This window comes from Trichoplusia ni, unplaced genomic scaffold (genome assembly GCF_003590095.1).
Source record: "Trichoplusia ni isolate ovarian cell line Hi5 unplaced genomic scaffold, tn1 tig00002118, whole genome shotgun sequence".
NCBI classification, from domain to species: domain Eukaryota; kingdom Metazoa; phylum Arthropoda; class Insecta; order Lepidoptera; family Noctuidae; genus Trichoplusia; species Trichoplusia ni.
Genome location: NW_020800201.1, coordinates 60,701 through 66,700, shown reverse-complemented (window position 1 = coordinate 66,700; position 6,000 = coordinate 60,701). Strand labels below are relative to the sequence as shown.

The following is a 6,000-nucleotide window of genomic DNA, read 5'->3' as shown; positions in this document are numbered from 1 at the left end:
TATTTAGCTATATAGTATAACTTGTTCGTCAGAAATAACTATGTACAAGAATAACCACGGTAAATATTAATAAGCATATCGAATGTTTACAATATACCATTAACAAAAAAAACCTCTATTTACAACTTAAACGCTTATTTCCTTGTTTTAGTTAGGTAGTGATCTTAAGCGAGTTTAGCTGAAGAATTGTTATTTATTATTTACAATCATGGTTAAAATATGAGAAATCACGAACTTTCAAATCAAATATTTATCTAAAGAACAATAACAAATAGTTTTTACTTAAAAATAATTTACAAACTAGGAAGGAATAGAAAATAAAAATGTTCTTTACTCAAAAACAAATAGATAATTTATGGCAAAGGCATCAAGCATACAGCCAATACTGCTATAGCGCGGTATGTAAAAAGCGCATTTACGCAATCGAAGTGCGCAATCAATAGAGAATAACCGGTATACTAGAAGTATATCTTAAACATTTTTTCTATACATTTCTGACGAGGATAACTTGTTGGAGCTTCCTAGATGTCCTACTCCACTTTCTTGACGTCATAATTAACAACAAAGACATTAAATAAGTACTTATGTTTCTTCGAAGCACGATAGAGCTGCCTTTTGACATTCAGAAAAGAAAATAACTTAAAGAATTCGTATTATTACCTTTATCGGTAGACAAACAGAGTAGGTAAGGTTTTCTTACTATTTTTTAAACGGTGGCTGAATGACAAGATACTGTACATTCTGGCCTCAAGAATAAAAATACAATGTCACAGCGCTAACGAGAAAATTATGACGTCTCATCACATCCCATGAGAATTATACAGTGTCCTTAAAACAATGTAGGAAAATGACTACTAATGTGTTGAAGCAGTTTTTAATTACAGTATGCATCAATTCTATGTATTTTTTTTCACGTTTTGTTTCTAAAGTTTCCATTTTAATTATATTTTACGCTAGTCTTAATGTTCGAGGTTGAAAGAGGTTACAGTTTAACATAAAATTGAACAGACAGGTGACATTTAACATTCTTTCTTAGAGTAAACATAAAAGATAAAGAGTCTTTTGAAAATCCGTGAATAAATCGTCTGCATTACTAAAACTGTCAAATGTTTTATTTATGGACGAAATAAAATTTCCTTCTAAAACTTGTTTTGAAATTGCATCTTTGTATGCACTGCCAGTATTCATAATTCATGAAATTGTGTGACAAACCCAGACATTTCTTTTTTGTTTTAAAAATCGTTCCGGTTCGAAAAATAAACTACATTTAAATGGCGCAATGAGAATTTAATTTGTGACCGTTTAATCCTAATTTCTAATACCTATATTTTTAACTAAGTATACTCGTTTTCCTGTGTCTCGAAAAAGAAATATATTACAAAAATGAATCACAGAAAGTCACTATAAATTTGGAAAACCCGTTGTTAGTTGATATGCTATGAAAAACTGTAAGGATGAGTTACATTTAAATCCTTAACTATATGTCATCGTATTGTTTTAACATGAGTAACGCACTATTATCTAAGCCCTACCGAAGGCTTCAGGTAAACACAGGGTTATAAAAAACATGAATCACTATCTAAACATTTTGAATGCAATGCAAAACAGCTGTGATAATAATCAAAATGATAAAGATGTTTCAATAAAATACAGCGTGATTCATATTACTGCAAATTTGACGACACTCTGACACAATTGTTTTTATAATATTAAGAGCAAGTTATAATGTAGCTTGATTTTATCCTAGCTCTGTATGAAGCAGCTGCGTCAACATTGCAGAATTGTTCCTCAATCCATTCAATATCATTCACTGGACTACTTGACATATCCCCAATCAAATCAACTTGAAAATAAAATTGTTTCATACAGACAAAGATTCAATCTAAAATCGAAGTGATTCTCGAACAACTGAATCATGCTCGAATAGATACTAACCCTGAACTAACTTTCCCAACAGCCTATAATACAAATACAACGCAAAGTATACACAGAACCAAATCATCAGCTAACTTCGTCAGTTGAACACAAATATTCCATTCAAACTGTTCAAAGTCACACGAATTTCAATGGCACATGTCACCATGACACCTTTAACATGAGCATAGGATTACCCACTAATTAGTACAACGATAATAACAATTGATTCGTAGTCCATCGCCTGATTTGCATAGCTCCGTTACTAAGGCCGTGTAAGTAAAACGGAATAGTAGATAAGTTGTGGCAGTGCCGTGTGAACGGACTCTACGAATTAGAAAATCTTGTTGCACGGACACGTAGCAAGCTAGCATTTTAATATTTGTCGTTTAGACTCCGTTCGGCACAAATGAAGCGTGAAGCTGAAAAATCACAAGGTCGCTGTCACCGCCCGCAAAGTTTATTTGAGACTTATACTAGGTACTTATATGTTTAAAGCAAGAACTCTACAAAGTCGGTCCACAGTTGGATAAGTACCGGCGCGCGGCGGCTTGTTGACACGCAACTACCGGATAGATAATGTACATTGATTGAAGTTCAAGTCAACATTAATTAATTTGAGTACACAGTTTCTTGTAAATTATTTTGACGATTAACCCGGTAAACATTCCGCATTCGACTCTACAAAGAAATTAATAAACGCTAGCAAAAACATAACCCACAAACCGTACTGTTGAGCGGTTGATGTATATTAAAAAATGAACATTAACGTCTGTACCACCGTGTGTGTACTTGCACAGCACGAGAAAGTTTCAATATAAGACTAATACATATAAAGAGTTTATATTAGTTGTTAAAACCAAAGACAGGCCGTAACAAAAAAAAAACAAAATAGAGTACATTAAAAATAAATAACAAAATTAGATTTAGTCTTAAAATATACATACTACGTGTTTGTTGTTATCGCGACGTCGATGAGTCCCCGCGGGCCAGTGGCGGGGTCCGGGCGAGTGGCAGGCCAGTCCTCGGCGACTATAACCAGACCGCACCGGTAAGAACAGGTTCCAACTCGATTGCACAGCCATCATTCGCAAGAGCCAACATTCGCTAGCAATTGAAAGATACCGTCTTACACGGAATCGCTAAGTGTGACTTCGTCCCCACGTTTCTATTTAAGTGTTTTGATATTGACCACAAATTATAATAAATTCGATATCGATAGAAGTCTTGGACTTTCAATGAAAATTGTTGTTGTAATAAAGATAATAGAATAATAGAATTTAGAAGTGTGTTCAAAATGTTTTTTAGTATTTACCAACATATTACCAAATCAGCCACCAACACCTTAAATTAAAATCAAGTTTGCAGCTCGTTTGCGACCGCATTATTAAGGAGCTATATCGGTCAAACTTTATATCTCGTGTTCACAATAAAAACTAAAAAAAATGATGACGCACAGCGAAAATTTCAGACATATTTGACCATTGGATACGGTTTTGTTTGAGAAAATCACTCGGGTGACGTCAGGAAATAAGGCGGAGTTTTTATTGAACTTTACGAACGCAACTCGTTCCTTTATTCTTATTGACGCAGAAAAAATGTACACAGACCAAGGAAGTATTTTTTCTTCGCCATTCTATTATGTACAATAAAAGGTCTGTGATAAAATGTGTCATAACTAATGGCTTATTTCATAAATTGTTTTAGACCGTTGAACATTCATAGAGTCATGTTTGGTGTTTCAATAAAAAAAAATGTTTGCCAATCCCAAACATTATATTTTTATTATACTGTTTATCATCTATTCAAATATCATAATATTTGTTTAGTTTGATCATCAAACATGTTCTCTTTGACGTGACTGGAACACACATCGTCAAGATTTCTTTATTTCGTTATATGTGCGAGCGAGTTACTTAATTAACTTATTACCTATGCGAGTAATAACTGTAATTTGTTGTAATTATGATGTTACGAGCACTGCAATAGAGAATATTATCCAACAACACGGGTAACCGCAGAAAAAGTGTCTAGCTGATATGGAAAACGGTTGGTATTATACTTGTGGTCTAGTAAGCGCGTTGCTTAAGTACCACAATCTGAATCTGTTCTTAGAACCTAATAGCTTTAGAACAAAACAGTTGGTGACACAGTCACACATAAACATTTTCTACTATTTTGCGGCATTGGAAGACTATTGAGTAGAGGCTATAGGATAGGCTTAGAGGCTGGATAAACATCACAACGAATGCAATAGAATTTATCTATCTGTAATAATGATCTTTAAAGCAGGGTTGAAGGCCTCTAGTAAAGAATCAAGATAATAAAACCGCGCATTTTCCCAGCTAATGATCTCGCTCGTTGACTAATGTTTTGCAAAAACAACAGAAAAATGATATAATCCTGATACTAGATCGATGTTTTTCAAACGCTTCGCAATCTTCAGACCTTGAAACAATTATTTCTATTTGATCGACTTTTTTATTCACATGCGTACACACGTACGTTATAAGTATGTAAATGTTCATGTGTAATATTTAACACATTAACGTCGGTGGAAACTGCTTAATTTATTCGCTAAATTATTTGTTCGCATACCAGTTATTAATGATACAAGTACAATCTAAGATAAAACTAAGCACTTAATAAAAACATAAGTAAAAATATTTGCGTTCTACATTTTTTTTATAACTTATCAGTAGTATTCAATACCTTAAAGTGAGATATATTAAGTTGTTAAAGAGAGGTGCCACATTACGTCGTGACTGAAGAGGTACCAAGCTGAGCCGTCGGTTTGTAAGCGTCGCTTGAGGAAACCGCTGCACTCAGCTACGCAGTATAGACATCAGATCTTATCACAACCCTCCACGCCAGTTCCTTTTTCAATGACGTGCGAATACCTTTAATTGCTGAACTTACGTTAAGAGTATTGCAGGTTTCCGACAGCTGATAATCTGTCAATAGTGGAAACAATGAAGTCTTGACTAATGTGTTTGTGACCTTTTAGGTCGGTAGCTAATTATCTAAGTACTTCTAAGAACCTATTATCATTCTTTTTATGATCTGAGCAGACATACTTTTTAAACATCAACCTAAGATGTTATCAATGACTGCCTACCTCAAGTATTAATAGATAAAGCTGTGAAACAAGTCGTTTGCCTAAGCGATGTCTACGAACAGTTCTAAGAACAAGCAGGCTATAATGAGTGAGTACTCATTTTAATTGGTATTTAAGTAACTATTGGCTTCCGCAGGAGGCGCATGCGCGGTGGGAAACTTGGACAAGAATGGCAGTGTTATGGCGTTAGATTTATAAGACAATTATGCTTCGCGGGGTTTCCCTGCATGGTTGAGGAGGCACCGGAAAATGCAAATTCAATGAACATTATAGCTCGCAGGCAAGCCTATGAGGTGAGCAAAATTCTAAGCAGTGTTAAACTCAAGAGATTGCAATCTAAATGGCGACAATGTAACTTGTTAGCCTGCGTTACTGGTTTGTTTATTTATAGAAGTACTGGCGATCCGCCAACGACTTCGTTCATCTGAAGTATTTGAAAATCTTTCACATATGTACACGTATACGAATACTTTTACTAAGTCACAATAAAATCGAAATTTGATTTCACGTGTTTACTATAAAATACAGGTGTGATTTGTTGCACGAAGATCACACGACTACACAAATGACAAAGATTTCTATTTTTTTTTTATACGTCAATGACTCTCGTGACGTCAGTCAAGTTAAATGGAGGTTAAGTTGTCCAACATAATTTGCTTAATGAGCGATTCTAGATAATGAACGGAGACTCGCGAATTGATGCGATCTTTCACGACGATCTGCGCAGCCACATGCACTGCTAAACAAATGGTTTTTATCACAAAAATTTATCTTTTCCTGTTAAGCTAATTGATGTAAAGGTTCTTTGTATTGCTTCACGTACAAAGGTTAGAGAACGAGGTCTATAGATAGGTAAGTTCAAAGTTGGAATTGAATGTCCTAGCGAGTAGTAAACATTGTGTTTATACATTGCGTAGTATGCGTGAACCCACACCATTTTCCGAAGAGAAAAGCAGAAACGTACCACG

At 34.6% G+C, this 6,000-nt stretch overlaps 1 long non-coding RNA gene across 1 annotated transcript in view; it reads right to left on the bottom strand.

The window, feature by feature from the left end:
• Positions 1–308: 308 nt before the first annotated feature.
• Positions 309–6,000, bottom strand: part of LOC113507443 — a 41,259-nt gene continuing 35,567 nt past the window's right edge. The window contains exon 3 of the long non-coding RNA XR_003401857.1: positions 309–2,946. This is a non-coding gene — a long non-coding RNA (uncharacterized LOC113507443). The remainder of the gene's footprint in view (positions 2,947–6,000) is intronic.